This window comes from Balaenoptera acutorostrata, chromosome 4 (genome assembly GCF_949987535.1).
Source record: "Balaenoptera acutorostrata chromosome 4, mBalAcu1.1, whole genome shotgun sequence".
In the NCBI taxonomy this organism is placed as follows: domain Eukaryota; kingdom Metazoa; phylum Chordata; class Mammalia; order Artiodactyla; family Balaenopteridae; genus Balaenoptera; species Balaenoptera acutorostrata.
In genome coordinates, this window is record NC_080067.1 from 22055216 (window position 1) to 22076309 (window position 21094).

General features: G+C 39.2%; 1 protein-coding gene across 4 annotated transcripts in view; it reads left to right on the plus strand.

The window, feature by feature from the left end:
* PPP2R3A (protein phosphatase 2 regulatory subunit B''alpha) overlaps window positions 1-21094 on the plus strand; it is a 218861-nt gene that overhangs the window by 24020 nt on the left and 173747 nt on the right. The window contains exon 2 of one of the 4 annotated variants that reach the window (XM_057544893.1): window positions 18141-18295. The exons of the other annotated variants lie outside the window; for them this stretch is intronic. The gene's annotated coding sequence lies outside the window, so the exon portion shown is untranslated. The remainder of the gene's footprint in view (window positions 1-18140; window positions 18296-21094) is intronic. 4 annotated transcript variants of the gene reach the window in all.

Here is a 21094-nt window from a genome sequence, read left to right on the forward strand (position 1 = left end):
CACATGTATTGCTCAACTGCCCCATTATAATCAAAGATTAGAATGTCCAAAAGAGTCTATCTAGGCTGCTAAAAAAAAACAAACACATTAAGTATCCATTACACATGGTGAATTTTTTTTGGTTACAGATTAAATGAAGAAAGACCAGGAGAGGGAAGGCAGTAGAGTATTATGAAAGCAAGAGCTGAAAGAAAAATGGAGAGAGAATATCAATGAAGGTGTATGTTTTCATGTCATAGAAAATGATTGGTTGTAAGGAATAAATATCCACTTAAAGATATATTTGTAAAAAGGTTATTTGTAGAAAAAATACACAGGGAGCACATCAGTTCACTGCAATTTTAGAAACTGAATATACTCCTCTCTCTCTTTCTCTCTGTGTTATATGTGCTCTGTTTTCTTAACACCAGCTTCTCCTGCCATGTTGCTCATTGTGGGATGCCCCAAAACAGTGGTCTCAGCCATCAATTCTGTAGGACTTTAAGACCCAGAGCTCTCAGCTAATTGACAGTGTTCCAGTGCTTCAATTCCAAGTTCCCGGGAGAGAAAACATGATTGGCCTACCTTGAGTCGGTGTCTCAACTAAACTTGACCAGGGATTGGAAAGCAGTTGTGACTCATATAGTTGTCCCACCTAACCTGTGAACATGGCAGGTCCCTAAGAAGTAGGGACATCTCTTGTTCAGTACATAGGAGAGAAGACTTGTTTAAGAAGGAATGGATTGGTGCCCTGAGCTCTGAAAAAAAAGGAGGAGATTATAAAATATGTACGCCCCCCCCCAAAAAAGACAGAGTGTAATAGTCTCCTAAGTGTAATCTTCCTAGGAAGATTAGGTCAGTTTACATAAATTGCAACAATGTCTTTTTGGATCCATCTCCTAGATTAATGGGAATAAAAATGAAATGAACAAACAAAAAAACAAATGGAACCTAATTAAACTTAAAAGCTTTTGCATAGCAAAGGAAACCATAAACAAAACAAAAAGGCAACCTACAGAATGGGAGGAAATATTTGCAAACTATGCAACTGACAAGGGATTAATCTCCAAAATATACAAACAGCTCATACAGCTCAATATAAAAAAAAAAAACCCAGTCAAAAAATGGACAGAAGATCTAAATACATGTTTCTCCAAAGAAGACATCCAGATGGCCAAAAGGCACATGAAAAGATGCTCAACATCGCTAATTATTACAGAAATGCAAATCAAAACTACGAGGTATCACCTCACACCAGTCAGAATGGCCATCATCAAAAAGTCTGCAAATAATAAATGCTGGAGAGGGTGTGGAGAGAAAGGAACCCTCCTGCACTGTTGGCGGGAATGTAAATTGGTGCTGCCACTATGGAGAACAGTATGGAAGTTGTTTAAAAAACTAAAAATAGAGCTACCATATGATCCGACAATCGCACTCCTGGGCATATATCCAGAGAAAACTATAATTCAAAAAGATACACGGCCCCAGTGTTCATTGCAGCACTATTTACAACCAAGACATGGAAGCAACCTAAATGTCCTTCAACAGAGGAATGGGTAAAGAAGATGTGGTACATGTATACAATGGAATATTACTCAGCCATAAAAAAGAATGAAATAATGCCATTTGCAGCAACATGGATGGATCTAGAGATTATCCTAAGTGAAGTAAGCCAGACAGAGAAAGACAAATATCCTATGATAGCACTTATACGTGGAATCTAAGAAAAATGATACAAATGAATATATATATAAAACTGAAGCACTTTGCTGTACACCTAAAACTAACACAACATTGTAAATCAACTACACTTAAATTTTAAAAATTTTTTAAAAGAAAATAAATAAAAACAAATGATACAAATGAACTTATATACAAAACAGAAATAGACCCACAGACTTAGAAAAACTTACTGTTACCAAAGGGGAAAGGTGGGGGGAGGGATAAATTAGGAGTTTGGAATTAACATATACACACTACTATATATAAAATAGATAACCAAAAAGCACCTACTGTAGAGCACAGAGAACTGTACTCAATATTTTGTAATAACCTATAAGGGAAAAGAATCTGAAAAAGAATATACACATATATATATGTATGTATAACTGAATCACTTGAAACAAATACAACATTGTAAATCAACTACACTTCAATTAAAAAAATCAGGTCAAGGGACACATACAGACTGAAAGTGAGGGGATGGAAAAAGATATTCCATGCAAATGGAAATCAAAAGAAAGCTGGAGTAGCAATTCTCATATCAGACAAAATAGACTTTAAAATAAAGACTATTACAAGAGACAAAGAAGGACACTATATAATGATCAAGGGATCGATCCAAGAGGAAGGTATAACAATTGTAAATATTTATGCACCCAACATAGGAGCACCTCAATACATAAGGCAAATACTAACAGCCATGAAAGGGGAAATTGACAGCAACACAATCATAGTAGGGGACTTTAACACCCCACTTTCACCAATGGACAGATCATCCAAAATGAAAATAAATAAGGAAACACAAGCTTTAAATGATACATTAAACAATATGGACTTAATTGATATTTATAGGACATTCCACCCAAAAACAACAGAATACACATTTTTCTCAAGTGCTCATGGAACATTCTCCAGGATAGATCATATCTTGGGTCACAAATCAAGCCTTGGTAGATTTAAGAAAATTGAAATCGTATCAAGTATCTTTTCCGACCACAATGCTATGAGACTAGATATCAATTACAGGAAAAGATCTGTAAAAAATACAAACACATGGAGGCTACACAATACATTACTTAATAACGAAGTGATTACTGAAGAAATCAAAGGGGAAATCAAAAAATACCTAGAAACAAATGACAATGGAGACACGACGACCCAAAACCTATGGGACACAGCAAAAGCAGTGCTAAGAGGGAAGTTTATAGCAATACAAGCCTACCTCAAGAAACAGGAAACATCTCGAATAAACAACCTAACCTTGCACCTAAAGCAATTAGAGAAAGAAGAACAAAAAAACCCCAAAGCCAGCAGAAGGAAAGAAATTATAAAGATCAGGTCAGAAATAAATGAAAAAGAAATGAAGGAAACAATAGCAAAAATCAATGAAACTAAAAGCTGGTTCTTTGAGAAGATAAACAAAATTGATAAACCATTAGCCAGACTCATCAAGAGAAAAAGGGAGAAGACTCAGATCAATAGAATTAGAAATGAAAAAGGAGAAGTAACCACTGACACTGCAGAAATACAAAAGATCATGAGAGATTACTACAAGCAACTATATGCCAATAAAATGGACAACCTGGAAGAAATGGACAGATTCTTAGAAATGCACAAACTGCCGAGACTGAACCAGGAAGAAATAGAAAATATGAACAGACCAATCACAAGCACTGAAATTGAAACTGTGATTAAAAACCTTCCAACAAACAAAAGCCCAGGACCAGATGGCTTCACAGGCGAATTCTATCAAACATTTAGAGAAGAGCTAACACCTATCCTTCTCAAACTCTTCCAAAATATTGCAGAGGGAGGAACACTCCCAAACTCATTCTACGAGGCCACCATCACCCTGATACCAAAACCAGACAAAGATGTCACAAAGAAAGAAAACTAGGGCTTCCCTGGTGGCGCAGTGGTTGAGAGTCTGCCTGCTAATGCAGGGGACACGGGTTCGAGCCCTGGTCTGGGAGGATCCCACGTGCCGCGGAGCGGCTGGGCCCGTGAGCCACAGCTGCTGAGCCTGCGCGTCTGGAGCCTGTGCCCCGCAGTGGGAGGGGCCGCGGTGGTGAGAGGCCCGCGCACCGCGATGAAGAGCGGTCCCTGCACCGCGATGAAGAGTGGCCCCCGCTTGCCGTAACTAGAGAAAGCCCTCGCACGAACCGAAGACCCAACACAGCCAAAAATAAAGAAATAAATAAATAAAAGTAGCTATAAAAAAAAAAAAAAATTGACTTTGAAAGTTGATTTTTTAAAAAAAAAAAAAAAAAAAAGAAAGAAATCTACAGGCCAATATCACTGATGAACATAGATGCAAAAATCCTCAACAAAATACTAGCAAACAGAATCCAACAGCACATTAAAAGGATCATACACCATGATCAAGTGGGGTTTATCCCAGGAATGCAAGGATTCTTCAATATACGCAAATCAATCAATGTGATACACCATATTAACAAATTGAAGGAGAAAAACCATATGATCATCTCAATAGATGCAGAGAAAGCTTTTGACAAAATTCAACACCCATTTATGATAAAAGTCCTGCAGAAAGTAGGCATAGAGGGAACTTTCCTCAACATAATAAAGGCCATATATGACAAACCCACAGCCAACATTGTCCTCAAAGGTGAAAAACTGAAACCATTTCCACTAAGATCAGGAACAAGACAAGGTTGCCCACTCTCACCACTATTATTCAACATAGTTCTGGAAGTCCTAGCCACAGCAATCAGAGAAGACAAAGAAATAAAAGGAATCCAAATCGGAAAAGAAGAAGTAAAGCTGTCACTATTTGCAGATGACATGATACTATACATAGAGAATCCTAAAGATGCTACCAGAAAACTCCTAGAGCTAATCAATGAATTTGGTAAAGTAGCAGGATACAAAATTAATGCACAGAAATCTCTTGCATTTCTATACACTAATGACGAAAAATCTGAAAGTGAAATTAAGAAAACACTCCCATTTACCATTGCAACAAAAAGAATAAAATATCTAGGAATAAACCTACCTAAGGAGACAAAAGACCTGTATGCAGAAAATTATAAGACACTGATGAAAGAAATTAAAGATGATACAAATAGATGGAGAGATATACCATGTTCCTGGATTGGAAGAATCAACATTGTGAAAATGTCTCTACTACCCAAAGCAATCTACAGATTCAATGCAATCCCTATCAAACTACCACTGGCATTTTTCACAGAACTAGAACAAAAAATTTCACAATTTGTATGGAAACACAAAAGACCCCGAATAGCCAAAGCAATCTTGAGAACGAAAAATGGAGCTGGGGGAATCAGGCTCCCTGACTTCAGACTATATTACAAAGCTTCAGTAATCAAGACAGTTTGGTATTGGCACAAAAACAGAAATATAGATCAATGGAACAGGATAGAAAGCCCAGAGATAAACCCACACACATATGGTCACCTTATCTTTGATAAAGGAGGCAAGCATATACAGTGGAGAAAAGACAGCCTCTTCAATAAGTGGTGCTGGGAAAATTGGACAGGAACATGTAAAAGTATGAAATTAGAACACTCCCTGACACCATGCACAAAAATAAACTCAAAATGGATTAAAGACCTAAGTGTAAGGGCAGACACTATCAAACTCTTAGAGGAAAACATAGGCAGAACACTCTATGACATACATCACAGCAAGATTCTTTTTGACCCAGCTCCCAGAGAAATGGAAATAAGTACACAAATAAACAAATGGGACCTAATGAAACTGAAAAGCTTTTGCACAGCAAAGGAAACCATAAACAAGACCAAAAGACAACCCTCAGAATGGGAGAAAATATTTGCAAATGAAGCAACTGACAAAGGATTAATCTCCAAGATTTACAAGCAGCTCATGCAGCCCAATAACAAAAAAACGAACAACCCAATCCAAAAATGGGCAGAAGATCTAAATAGACATTTCTCCAAAGAAGATATACAGATGGCCTACAGACACATGAAAGAATGCTCAACATCATTAATCATTAGAGAAATGCAAATCAAAACTACAATGAGATATCATCTCACACCGGTCAGAATGGCCATCATCAAAAAATCTAGAAACAATAAATGCTGGAGAGGGTGTGGAGGAAAGGGAACACTCTTGCACTGTTGGTGGGAATGTAAATTGATACAGCCACTATGGAGAACAGTATGGAGGTTCCTTAAAAAACTACAAATAGAACTACCATACGACCCAGCAATCCCACTACTGGGCATATACCCTGAGAAAACCATAGGTCAAAAAGAGTCATGTACCAAAATGTTCATTGCAGCTCTATTTACAATAGCCAGGACATGGAAGCAACCTAAATGTCCATCGACAGATGAATGGATAAAGAAGATGTGGCACATATATACAATGGAATATTACTCAGCCATAAAAAGAAATGAAATGGAGGTATTTGTAATGAGGTGGATGGAGTTAGAGTCTGTCATACAGAGTGAAGTAAGTCAGAAAGAGAAAAACAAATACAGTATGCTAACACATATATATGGAATCTAAGGGGAAAAAAAAAAAGGCCATGAAGAACCTAGTGGCAAGACGGGAATAAAGACACAGACCTACTAGAGAATGGACTTGAGGATATGGGGAGGGGGTGGGGTGAGATGTGACAGGGTAAGAGAGTGTCATGGACATATATACACTACCAAATGTAAAATAGATAGCTAGTGGGAAGCAGCCGCATAGCACAGGGAGATCAGCTCGGTGCTTTGTGACCACCTAGAGGGGTGGGATGGGGAGGGTGGGAGGGAGGGAGATGCAAGAGGGAAGAGAAATGGGAACATATTGTATATGTATAACAGATTCACTTTGTTATAAAGCAGATGCTAACACACTATTGTAAGGCAATTATACTTCAATAAAGATGTTTGGGGAAAAAAAAAAAAAAAAAATCAGGTCAGTTTACAAAGTGAACCACCCACTGTCCATTCTAAAACCTTAGGCAACTTTGTTGCCCCAATAATCTTTACAGCTGATTCCCAAGCAACAGGAATGAGGGCCCTAGAAGATGAGATAAAGTAAATGATTAAAACTTTAGGAATTTAACCAAAATTTTTCCTAAGACCTGTACTGTAATGTCTATCAAGGTATAGATAGATACCTTGGTCTGAAGTCTGTTTCCCAGCTACAGTCATGATAAAAGTCTGTTTAGGCAGATGACAAATCAGACTGGGGAGCTCCATTAAGTTCCATCCAGCTCACCTAGCTTGGTAACCACCAACATTCAAATGGCCTAGTCCTCCCACTCCAAAGTGGTGGGGTTGGGTTTGTCTTGAGCCATTCATGCGTAGCACAGGTGAGTAGTAGCAAGGGCATTCATAAGGAGGAGCACCACTAGGGGTAGATGTACTGAGTGACAGTACTACCAGCAGAAGCTCTTAATGGTCCCCATTTATCAGTGTGGATGTGTCACTTTTCTTAAAGGACTAAGACCTGGTTGACAAAATGTTCTCAGATGCTTTGGTAACCAAGTGCCTATACAGGAATACATTCTCTAGGGATTTGGACATGTGTCAGCTAAGTTTGGAGATTAGGGTAGTACAGAGCCCCCTTACTGGTGAACCAGAGATATATTGATGAGTAGACTTTTATAAAAGAACTTTCCTAGCCATAGTACACAAATAATCAATCCTCCTTTGGTAGGCAGTCTTTCTCAGTGTGTATTGGAAGGGAATCATGCAGTTCTAGTGGATCGTCTTCTGTATGTTGCCTCTCAGTGCTAGGGCATTTGTGATAGGGGCCAGGGATGCTGGTCTTAGATACAAGGCATGTGCTAAACCTTCTCATTAAGTAAAATGAAGGTTAGGCTAAGCAGTTATCAGAAATGTCCAAGAGGGCCTCTTCATCCTAGATGGTGTCAGTCAGTCCGTCCTGAAACTAGTTTTAAAAGGTGACTTTTTTCCTAGTCTAGTCTCATCTAACGAATCAGAAATGGTAGTATATTAGCAAATTGCTTCCTTCCCTTTTCCCTTTCCTTCCTCATTAAGTTCTTCCTTTATACCAGGCACTGTACTGGTGTTGGGATACAGTGACGAACAAGCAAACAAGATCCTTGCCTTTGTGGAGCCTACATTCTATTGCAGGGAAAATACAGTAAATGTGTAAACAATAAATAAAACAATTACAGGTACTGATAAGTGCTGATACAAACAGTAAACTGGGTAATGGGGTAGAGAGTAATGAAACGGGGCCTTGGTCAAGGGAGAAGAGTCTATTGGAGGAACCAAAACAAAGGCCAAGGAAGAGCAGTACAAGATGAGGTGAGGGAAGTGGTAGGCAGATTCTGGAGGTATATTAGGCCATGGTAGAGGAGTTTAGATTTTGTTCAAAATGGAGTAGGTAAGCACTGGAGCATTTTAAATAGGAGAGTGATTCACTCTGATTTGCTTTCCTCTAGTTGTGCTGTTTGGAAAATGACTGGAGTATGGACAGGCTAGAGTGGAAGCAGAGAGACCAGTTAAAAGGCCATGATGATAGTGCAGGTGAGAGAGCTGGATAATATGGGCCAAGATTGTAGCAGGATTCTAATGAGAAGTGGTCAAAATTGAGAGAGATTTTTGGAGATAGGGTTGATAGCCCTTAGTGAGTTTATATCCTGGGTATGGCCTACAAATATGTCAGATGGCCATTCCACTTTTGGGGCCTTACAAACACCTACCAAGGTATCTGTAAAAAGATCTGTTGCCCGCATAAGGTACTCTGGTTGTGTATATACCAGGCTATACTGGGTTGTCTGTCTGTATAGTAAGTAATTAATAACAAGTAAACCCTTGATAGACCTCATCTGCAGGAACACAGAGGTCCCTTAGTCCCACATGCAGAATGTCAACTGAATGAAGAACTTTGGGAGTGTCTCAGGGTTCTCATCATATCCCTCAGGGTACTTGAGGCTGAATGACAGGTTGGTGAGGCAGGCTTGGTGGCTGCCCTGACCCTAGACTTGGACCTGTCAGCTCAGTCTGACATACCCCATGTATGACCAGCAAATACAAAGCAAGTCATGAATAACCTCACTTGTTCTTTTATAGCAGATAACTCTCTGTTTATTCTCAGCTCTCCTGCTCTCAGATTTCTGACTCTATGCTCAACCTCCATACCTGCTTCTAGCCTTTTGGTTTGGATGCCCATCATGTCACCCTTTGAACCTTGTTCGCAGTTCTGCTTTCCTGTCTGATCTCAGCATCCTTTTTCCCAGCTCCCTGCTCTTCCAAACACACCTATTATGATATTAAATGAAAAATTTTCTGCTGAAATTGTGGCCACAGAGCCCCACTAGAGGTGGTGACTCAGACTTGTGCCCCAAGGGTTGTTTTATTTAGTTAGGTACTACTCTTGAGCCCACAAGACCACAGCCTTTTGCCTGAAATTGTCTTACAGACAGACAAGTGCTTCCTACGCTCTTCCATTGGGCAAGCTCAGAGATTCACTGTATTGGGGCAAAAGTGAACCAATGATCTTATTTGTGATACAACTTCAGCTAAGATATGTCAAGGTTGATTAAATAGAAGGGATCAGTTGGCTCAATAAGTAAGATACCAAAGCTGTATCCAGGGCAGAAACAAAGAAATGGGGAAGCAGTGCATTCTGTTGAGGGACATGTGAAAACTGTGAAGGTTGTCAGCTCAAAATAGTCTGCATTTCCTTCTTGCCTGTAGATATTTCCATTGGGCTTTTGCCCTGTTCCCCTACACCAGTTGAATTTTGGGGTGCTTCACAGCATCTGACAGTTCATACATTAAGAAAATAACACTGAATTCCTATCTTATGCTGTGCACTGGCTCCACGGTGGGGATATAAGGATGAGTAAATTGCAGTGGCTTTCTGACTCACCTCTGCTTCTGCTTCCCTGATCCATTCCACTGCCACCTGAATCCCATCATTTACCTTCCTAAGAAACTGTAGCAGTGCTATAAATGCTTAATAAATACCTCATGAATAAATGGAAATTATTTCTAAGTTCCTTTTGTTCAGAGACTCTTTGCACTAAATCTTTGTATTTATGTTTCCTCCAAATCAAATCTCATATTTTACACTTACATTAATTTTTTTCTTGCCCTGATGTTTGCAGCTCTTCCATGTTTAGAGTCTTCTGCATTTTTTACTTCCCTCCTGTTGATTTAATCTCATAGGTCACTTGCTCTAAAGTGAGTGAGTTTTTTTGTTTTTTTTAAATTTATTTATTTTTGGCTGTGTTGGGTCTTCGTTTCTGTGTGAGGGCTTTCTCTAGTTGTGGCAAGCGGGGGCTACTCTTCATCGCGGTGCACGGGCCTCTCACGGTCGCGGCCTCTCTTGTTGCGGAGCACGAGCTCCAGACGCGCAGGCTCAGTAGTTGTGGCTCACGGGCCCAGTTGCTCCGCGGCATGTGGGATCTTCCCAGACCAGGGCTCAAACCCATGTCCCCTGCATTGGCAGGCAGATTCTCAGCCACTGCGCCACCAGGGAAGCCCCAGGTCACTTGTTCTAAAAAAAAAAATAGTTAAGCTTTGTGCTTGGTTTTATGGCATGTCTTGTATATAGTTCTATTTCTGGATATGATGCCATTTGTGAATATGCTTTTAATTATTTCTCAGGTTTATTATTGAACAAGCTCATTGTCTTAATTATGCTTACAAAGTTTGGTAATATACTTATTGTCTGACGTTCAAATAAGTAGCATTAACATTATTCATTGGTTTTTAAGGGTCTAAATTTTACTTAACTTATCTGTTATGATTTTATTTTATATGGCTATTTTATGTGTCACAATTTAATCATTCACTAATAAATTTATTAAGTTTTCAAGGTTTCTGAAACACAAAATTAGGGTTAAAAAAAAAACTTTTGTGTTCTTTCTGTCCAGTTTACTACAAAGAACTTCACTGTTCTATAGATTTATATCCATCCGTCCTTCCTTCCTTCTGTCCTTCCATACTTCCTTTCTTTTTCTTGTGCCTACTGAGATTTGAGACAATTCCTTCTCTAGATGTTGAGAAATATGGAATTATGGCAGGGACTCAGGTACTGACTATCCCAGCTCCTTTGGCTTTAATATGGACAGAGGGGCTTACATGTTAGAGAAAATTGTGCTCAAATCACTTTTTCCACTTTCTAAGTATGTAATATGAGCAAGTGTTTTTTTAACTTCCCTTAGCCTCAGTTTCCTCATCTTTGAAATGGAGATAACACTGTGCTCAATGCTGGCATAAAAATTAAATTAGATAATGCATTTAAGTGCTCAGCACAATACCTAGCATATCAGTACTTTTAAAATGATGGTGTAGTAATACTAATCTTCCCTCTGCAAGCCCAGTACAAGAAGGATCAGTCAGCAGAGCAGCATGCCTCTGCCTCTCCCGCAGTCCTTCACACACACCTCTCCCCTGCATCTAAGGAATACAAGCCCAAGAGTCCTCAGAGAGGAAACATGTCTAGTTCTCCTTCTTGTGCTCTCATTATGTGCTGATGATGCTGGCATGAATTCCTGCAGAGGATGGTCTTTTTTTTTTTTTTTTTTTTAATAAATTTATATATTTATTTATTTATTTTTGGCTGTGTTGGGTCTTCGTTTCTGTGCGAGGGCTTTCTCCAGTTGCGGCGAGCGGGGACCACTCTTCATCGCGGTGCGCGGGCCTCTCACTATCGCGGCCTCTCTTGCTGCGGAGCACAGGCTCCAGACGCGCAGGCTCAGTAGTTGCGGCTCATGGGCCCAGTTGCTCCGCGGCATGTGGGATCTTCCCAGACCAGGGCTCGAACCCTTGTCCCCTGCATTGGCAGGCGGATTCTCAGCCACTGCACCACCAGGGAAGCCCCAGAGGATGGTCTTATGCCGGATGTATGACCATTTTCTTGACTCTGCCAGTGGAGGCCTAGGGAGGGTATTCTTACTGTGACTCACCAATAAATTTTTGGTGAACGATAAGCCTTTAGATGTGTGGTTATTAAAATATACTTTTAAATGTTCTAAAGGTGTAGGGTAGGATCATGGGAGAAAGTGGCTGAGACAGGGAAGAAAACAAGATCAACATATTTAACACTGTGGAGAAAAGGTCAAGAACCTAAGAGGCCAGGGTGTCAGATGGACTATCTATTTGAATGTCAAAATCAATAAGAATTACACTAGAAACAGTGTTGGAGTGACAGTGAACCAAAAGGTAAAATCAAGGAATGAAAGGGAGTGACTCTGGGGAGCCTTCAATCCTGCAATAAGGGTGGTGGGTGGTAAAATCTAATGTTATGTGACTCAGAGCAGGGGATTTGGGGAGAGGGCAGGTGGAGAATGGTGTGAAAGTAGCAATGAGGAACCAGAAGGGCACCTACCAGGCCTCATGTTTGAAGGGTGTAGAAGAGAAAGAGTTGTCATCTAAGAGGGCTACAGGGAAATCAGCATCCTCAGGGGAAAGTACAGTTTCAATTTAAATAAGAAGGTAAAGGAAGTTGAAGAAAGCTTCAGAGAAGAGATCCAGGATCTGGGGATTTTGCTGTTGTCTACCCATGAGTCCACAGGGCTCAGTGGAAGGGTTAGGATTTCTGGAGATGGTATAGAGGCTTGGAGTTCCTCCTCCTCCTCCTCCTCCTCCTCCTCTTCTTCTTCTTCTTCTTCTTCTTCTTCTTCTTCTTCTTCTTCTTCATCATCATCATCATCATCATCATCATCACCATCATCATCATCATCTCTCCCTTGCATACATCCTCAGTTCCTTTGCCTCTCTCTCACTTCAGCAGCCTTGCCTGGCTAAACCACAGCACTGATTAAATCCAATTCTTTGCCTATTCCATGCCTGTAAAATCATGCTGCTGAGCTTGCATTAAATTAATGATCATAACCTCAAGTGGGCCCATAATGCTGCCTGGCAATCATACTAGATTTCTCCAGTCATTTTCTGTTTCATTTCCTCCTAGATGATTATTGCATGTCTTCAGTCTCCTTACATGTTCACCATCTCCTCACTTTCACTTTTAAAGTGACTAAAAGTCACTTTCAACTGATGACCTTGCTTCCTAGTTACAGAAAAGAAATAGAAGAAAAAGAGCTTTCACAGGCTTTCACAACCATACCTACCTACTACTTGTAGTAGTATCCGTATACTCTGCTTTCTTTCCTGTTACTGTGAAAGAACTAACCTAATAAGTACTTTGTAATTCTTTCTCTTATATCAGTTTTACCCTCTCTGAATCATTGTCTTATACATGAAAATATGCTTGTATTTCCCCCATCTTAAAAATAATCCTCCTTGACTCCACTTTCCCCTCTCACTATTGTCTTGTTTCAGTTAAACTTCACAGCAAAACTTCTTGGAAGAGTTGTCTGTAGTCTGTTGCTGGTTTTTGTCTTCCCATTCTTTTTTTGTACCCAAGCCAGTCATATTTCTGCTCCCAAAATTCCATCAAAACATTTCTCTATAGTTATCTGACTTAACATTCAGGAGCAGAGTTAACCACTGTCTCCTCCTTGTAATACCTTCTTCACTTTATTTTAAAATACTTGTCAAGAACTATGCAGATCTAAGATTTTACCCTATTTGTAAGCTAACAAGTTAGCTTGCCAGTTTCATGAATGGTGGTAGAAGACACAGGACTTCTGCATCAGAGACGAAAGACAGTTTATTACTTACAGCAATAGCAGTAGCCAGAGTAGGAGTCTTTTTGTACTGGTTCCCTTAGCCCTAGTTACTCTGAGGCAATGTGAAGGGGGCCAGACTACACCTGCCCACATGGTGAGTTGAGTTATTAGAAAGGAAACCTGATCTTAGAGAACCCAAATATTTTATAATGGTCAATAAGCATGCCTTCTCTTTGCTCCAGAGGGAGATAGTACCAAGTATTCCAAGGCTGTTTGCTATACAGACATTCTTGAAAAAGACCATACGGGACTATCATATCATATAAAATATCATATCACTGACTATCAAGACAGGCAGTGCCTTGCTTGCAATGTGTACAGAAACATGAGAGACCTATGGAGAACTGTCTCACAATTCCTCCCTCTCTGACCACTTCTTTTCTCTCTCCTCTCCTTCACTTCCCCAGACTCTAGGTCTGGGCTGTCTAGGACTATAGCCACTAGCTCATGTAGCTATTTAAATTAAGTTTTCAGTTATTCAGTTGCATTACCCATATTACAGGTGCTTAATAGCCACATGAATGGCACAGATATATAAATATTTCATCATCTCAGAAAGTTCTATTAGCGCTACTCTGCATGTTTGAGTGCTCCTAAGCTCAGCCTTTGGATGTTTCTTTCTCTATTCTATTCCTATATAGAAATAGAGATTTCTATGGAATCTTGTAGAATAATATTTATTATAGAATAAATATTTATATATATTTCTCTCTCTTTTCTTTCTATATTCCCTCCCTTGGTGATCTCATCTAGTCTCAAGGCTTTAAATATGACTCTCAAATTTGTATAATCCTGAATCTCTCCCCAGAAGTCCAGATTTAATTCTTTAATAGCATTCTGCACACCTTTACCTGAATGTCTAGTAGACACCTCAGAAGTAACGGCCAGAACTGAACTACTGACCTTCTTGCCACAGCTGCTCCCTCTCCCACCAACAAATCTGTTCTTCCTGCAGTCTTCCCAGTATGAATTAAGTCAGTTCTCTTCTTCCAGTTGTTCAAGCAAACAAACAACAGTTTTAAAAAAATCAACCCTTAGATTCATCCTTGACCTCCCTCTTTTCCACAAAACCGACACATCTGTCCCATTGGCTCTTGCTTCAAAATATATGCAGAATCTGACTTTTCACCCTTCCCCTGCTACCACCTGGTCCAAGCCAACATCATCTTTTACCTGGATTATTCCAGGAAAATTTGGCCCCCTTTTTGGTCTCCCTGCTTCTACTCTTGTCCCCTGTAGTCTGTTCTCATAAGAGCAACTAGAATGGTCTTGTTTAAAAAGTTAAGTCAGATCATGAATTTCTCTGCTCAGAATTCTTTAGTAGCTTCCTATCTCACTCAACAAAAGTCAAAGTCTAGTCACACTGGCATTCTCACTCATGCTAAAATATTCAAGACATGCTCCCACCTCAGAGCCTTTATAGTTGGTGTTCTTTCCACCACTTCCCCCCCAGTGCAGCTCCACACATGTGCTTTTTCCCTCATGATACTGACTTATTGAAGAGACCAGGCCAATTGTCTTATAGTGAGCCATATAATGAATTTCTCTGTTTACTCATGGTGGTGTGTAGCTTATTTCTCTACTGCCTGTATTTCCTATAATTGGACATTAAATCTGAAAGTTTGATTAAAGCTAAATATTCTTGGCAAGAAAAGTCCATACATGATATTCAGTCTTCATATTACATCGAATTGGAAGGTACATATCTGATTATCCCACCATTAGTGATTCTAAGTTTAACCAAGGTGTTAAGGTGGTAACTTTCAGATCCCTCTATTATAAATTTGCATTTTTACCTTTGTGATTAACAATCTGAAGGGTGAATGTTATTTTTTTAATCGTGTGATTTTTAAGAATGTTTTTTAGCTATATAAGTTTGTTTTTTCAAATGAAATATTTTTTAGAGATCCATCCAATATATAAAACAGATAACAGCAGAACTATTCTAGTTGCAGTGGGAAATGGCTAGTATTGGCAGCTTCCAAGGGAACTGTGACAAGCGCAGTTTGTAATTCACAGAGCCCAGCCAAGTGCTGGAGGAAACGGAGGCCCAAAGAGGATCTATGAAGTCTTAAGGCGGCCTAGCATCTCATGAGAAAGGCTCAGTGCGCTTTGTGTTAGAGCACAGTGTGGGGAGCTGTCACTTCCTGGGAAAGCCGAGGTTATGGATGATCACTAGAATGGCACTTGGTTTTTCCCTGGCAGTCCACCCACTGTTTTTAGTTGTCTGAGTGCTGTCTTTGACATTCTATCTGTTCTGCAGATGTGAAGATTTGAAATTACTTCATTTTTAGTGTGTGTTGGGCTGCAGACTTTTTTTGTTTCCCTTTTGGAAATTCTTCATCCACAAAGAATTCCAGAATCAGACATTATTCATCTTATGTCTGGAACACTAAAATCTCATGAGCTTCCGTATGTCTTACCTCTTTCCACCTTTAGAATATTGAAAATGCTGCCACAACTGAAGTCAGTTTTATCATTTCCTTGCTGCTTGCTTCCTTTCTGCACCTTATTTATCGTACAGCCTTAATGTGCCTTTGTAAAGAACTGAACAAGTAAATTTGGTATATCCACAGAATGTATCTAAGATGTATGGTGTAGATTTTTATTTTCATGAAAAGAGGTCTCCCTATACTAAGTGGAAAAAGCAAATAATAAACTATAATTGTCTCACTTTTGTTAAAAAAATTAATATTCACAAAAATCCCCATGTCTATTTCTGTGAATGTTTATGTGTGTGTTGAAAGTCAAAACAGGCAAAAATGTTCATATTGATATTATCTCTGGGTGTGATCTTTATTTTCCTCTTTGTATTTCTCTTTTTTTTTTTTTCCAGCAGTCGTGTCTTATTTCTACAGTCATTACTTTTATAAAGATTAAAACTGTTTTTTAAAAAAATAAGCAATAATAACTTTGATCTGTCAAATCCAAGCTACGTTGAAGGCGATTCCAGGCTCCTCTGCTTACTCCATCCATGCCATCTGTTGGGAGTTTTCCCTGTTCTCTTACTGTCCCATTCAAGCAAGTTTTCCCCTGACCCAGGCTTGTATTTATTTTACTCCAGGTTCCTGGTCCTCTCCTAGAATTGCACACTTGGCTCTGGAGAGATTCTCTGTTCACTTGTACCCAAATAAACTTGTCAGAAAAGGAAAGGAGGATGCAAAAATTATGTTCTAAAAGGAACTGTCACTAGAATGTGATCAAGGCCCAGAAGTGCCCCAATATATACCTGTTGAATGAATTGATCTATTCTTTTTTGTCTCATTTATTTTATAAGTTCCTATAATCAGGAGCTTTGCTTGTTTTCTATAATGCCCTAAACATTTTGGGTACTTAATATAATGAATAGTCCTTTTTTTTTAAAAGATCCATAATTTACCTAATAAAAGTGAATGTAGGATCTGTTGTCAACTTTGACCAGAATTTGTGCTTGCACAGGGATACAGAAAAGAACAGGATTTAAAGATAACTTACATTCAGCTCGTACTCATAGATTTGTGATGGTGGGTAGTCACATAAGCCTCTGAGCTTCCTTCATTTATAGCCTCACTGATTCTCTTCTGGACTCTCTTTGCAGAGGCCTTCTGCCTGGTCTGCCTGGCTTTGGTCTTGCTTCCCCAACTCTGTCCTCTGCAGTGCTACACAGTGATACACCCACAGTGTAAATCTGACCTGGTCCCCACCACCCCCGACTGACATCTCTCAGGGACTCTCTGATGCTACATTGCCTTCCACCCAACCCCCACCATTTAGCGGTAGCACCTAGAAGCCTGTCTTCAAACTTGCCACTGGAATAACACCAAACTCCCAGTAGCTCCTCACACCTCCCAGGCCTCCCGGGGCCACCTCCTGCCTTGCTCCATTTGTCCACAAGGCATCTTCCCTTTCTTTCTGCAGCCACTGCTTCTGCTTAACTCCAGACTGGGCTTGGCAGTCCTCCTCTCTGGGGTGCCTTCCTTGAATATATCTTTTATATTCTGTGTCTCTGCCCACTCACACTGCAAGCTGTTTGAGGCAAAATTATAGGATTTGTAGTTCCCTTATCTTGAAGAGTACCTGGCAGCATTCAAATGTTTATTAAACTGTATTGTATATATGTTCTTCTAAACCATCCAAATGATTTTTTTTTAATTTATTTATTTATTTCTGGCTGTGTTGGGTCTTCGTTTCTATGCGAGGGCTTTCTCTAGTTGCGGCAAGCGGGGGCCACTCTTCATCGCGGTGCGCGGGCCTCTCACTATCGCGGCCTCTCTCGTTGCGGAGCACAGGCTCCAGACGCACAGGCTCAGTAGTTGCGGCTCACGGGCCCAGTTGCTCCGCGGCATGTGGGATCTTCCCAGACCAGGGCTCGAACCCACGTCCCCTGCATTGACAGGCAGACTCTCAACCACTGCGCCACCAGGGAAGCCCCATCCAAATGATTTTTATTTACAGAATGTGATTTCATTTTTATATAATCTCCTCCAAAATAAGAACAAGGCTTAGAAAAGGAAAATATATGAATTAAAGTAACTTAAAATACTACCAGCAGTCAGAGATGACTATTTTTTGGAATATATTATAGAGGATTTTTTTAAATTATAAAATGGTCAAAGTTTAAACTCCTGATTTTCCTTTGGAGCCAGTACTCCAAGAAATTAGTAGCTTTGCAAATTACATGTATTAAAAATTAACAGCCAGTTCATTGTGCTTCCCACATCAAAGAATACAAAATAGTTTTCTGGTAAATATATAGCTTTTTTGTAATTCAAAACAAGAAAGAATTTTTTGCTTTTCTCGTGTTCCCTAGACCCCAGAGCCATCTTTTGTCCTATTTTTCCAGAAGAGAAGGCGAATCCCAGTGAGGGAAGTGACTTGACCATCTTACTGAGCTGGTCAGTGCAGAAGCAGAAGCTGGGAGGAGGAGCCCCTGACTGCCCACCTGGGGCTTTTCCCCTCAGGCACATTTCCTCTTTCTCCACTGGAGTAAAGATAAAAGTAAGTTTTTAAGCACTTCCTAATTCCTGTATGCTCAAATTAGACCTGCTGCTGAGATGTTCTTATTTTACTTTTAGTCTCATTAAGACATTAGCCCTAAACCTAGAGTATTAATTGTTCTTTCATGTTCATGTGTATAATTTCTTTGAGCACCAGAAAAATATTGCCTTCTAAGAGATTCCTTAATTTATTTTCTCAACTATTTTTGAAGTGAACACAACAAATAAAATATTCCAGGTCTCCTTTTTTATCCTGCAAATACATATAGTATATGTTTTTGTATTCCTCTAAATTGTACTCTTGGGATCAGTTTCCATACTGAGTCATCCACCACTGAGCGCCCGTGTTTTCCAGGCAAACTGTTTTATTATTTCTAAATGACTCATTCCTTCTGAATCATCACACCTTATGTATTCTGTTAAATAAAAAGTTTTAGGCACTTTTCTACAATTTTTCTTCTTCCAGACTTCAAAATGTCCCATTTAAATGACATGGCTATTCAACCAGTTTTCCCTTGCATCTACGATTTATGTGGATCATTTTCTTCTTGAACCCTTTCATCATTTGAGATAAGCAGAGGAAGTTCTTTACCTCATACCCTCTGCTCCAGATGTTTCCTGAAATAGAACACATACATAGCAACATAAAAATATGTGTAACATCATTCTTTGTTTTCCATCATTATATTTATGTTGTTTAAGGTTTTATTAATTTCCCAAATTTCTACATGAATTTAGGGAGAAACACCTGTAAAAGAAAAGTATAGCTTTAATGTTTGTTGGTACACAAAATCTTTGGAATTCATCATGTTGGAAGAATGTAGCACTTTCCTCCCTTGACTTCCATGTCATATTTGGCTGGTTCTCTTCCTGTCCTTTGGAAATTCATTCTCTGTCTTCTTCCTTGAATCCTTCTCCTCACCCTATACATACCAGCCTTCCTCAGAGTTTTTTTGGGGTTTTTTTTTTTTGTCTCATTATTCTCATATTCTTTTTTTTTTTAATTTTATTGGAGTATAGTCGATTTACAACGTTGTATTAGTTTCAGGTGTACAGCAAAGTGAATCAGTAATACACATACATATATCCACTCTTTTTTTTTTTTTTTTTAGATTCTTCTCCCATATAGGCCATTACAGAGTATTGAGTAGAGTTCCCTGTGCTATATAGCAGGTTCTTATTAGTTATCTATTTTATATATAGTAGTGTGCATATGTCAGTCCCAGTCTCCCAGTTTATCCCTCCCACCCCCCATCCCCTGGTAACTATAAATTTGCTTTCTACATCTGTGACTCTACTTCTGTTTTGTAAATAAGTTCACTTGTACCCTTTTTTTTTTTAGATTCTACATATAAGCGATATCATATAATATTTGTCTTTCTGTGTCTGACTTACTTCACTCAGTACGACAATCTCTAGGTCCATCCATGTTCTGCAAATGGCATTATTTTGTTCTTTTTTTATGGCTGAGTAATATTCCATTGTATATATGTACCACATCTTCTTTATCTGTTCTTCTGTTGATGGATATTTATGTTGCTTCCATGTCCTGGCTATTGTAAATAGTGCTGCAGTGAACACTGGGGTGCATGTATCTTTTTGAATTATGGTTTTCTCAAGGTATATTGCCCAGGAGTGGGATGCTGGGTCATATGGTAGTTTTACTTTTAGTTTTTTAAGGAACCTCCATACTGTTCTCCATAGTGGCTGTACCAATTTACATTCCCACCAACAGCATAGGAGGGTTCCCTTTTCTCCACACCCTCTCCAGCATTTATTGTTTGTAGATTTTTTTTTATTGGAGTGTAGCTGCTTTACAATATTGTGTTAGTTTACACTGTACAGCAAAGTGAATCAGCTACATGTATACATATATATCCCCTCTTTTTTGGATTTCCTTCTCATTTAGGTCACCACAGAGCACTGAGTAGAGTTCCCTGTGTGATACAGTAGGTTCTCATTAGTTACCTATTTTATACATAGTATCAGTATTGTATATATGTCAATCCCAATCTCCCAATTCATCCCACCCTGCCTTTCCACCTTGGTATCCGTACATTTGTTCTCTGTGTCTGTCTCTATTTCTGCTTTGTAAATAAGATCATCTATACCAATTTTTTCAGATTCCACATATATACGTTAATATACGATATTTGTTTTTCTCTTTCTGACTTACTTCACTCTGTGTGACAGACTCTAGGTCCATCCATGTGTCTACACATGACCCAATTTCATTCCTTTTTATGGCTGAGTAATATTCCATTGTCTATGTGTACCACATCTTCTTTACCCATTCCTCTGTTGATGGACATTTAGCTTCCTTCCATGTCCTGGCTATTGTAAATAGTGCTGCAGTGAACATTGGGGTGCATGTATCTTTTTGAATTATGGTTTTCTCTGGGTATATGCCCAGTAGTGGGATTGCTGGGTCATATGGTAGTTCTATTTTTGGTTTTTTAAGGAACTTCCATACTGTTCTCCATAGTGGCTGCATCAATTTACATTCCCACCAACAATGCATGAGGGTTCCCTTTTCTCCACACCCTCTCCAGCATTTATTGTTTGTAGATTTTTTTGATGATGGCCATTCTGACCAGTGTGAGGTGATACCTCACTGTAGTTTTGATTTGCATTTCTCTAATAATTAGTGATGTTGTGCATCTTTTCATGTGCTTTTTTGGCCATCTGTATGTCTTCTTTGGAGAAGTGTCTTTAGATCTGCCCATTTTTTGATTGGGTTATTTGTTTTTTTTGATATTGAACTGCATGAGCTGTTGTATATTTTGGAGATTAATCCCTT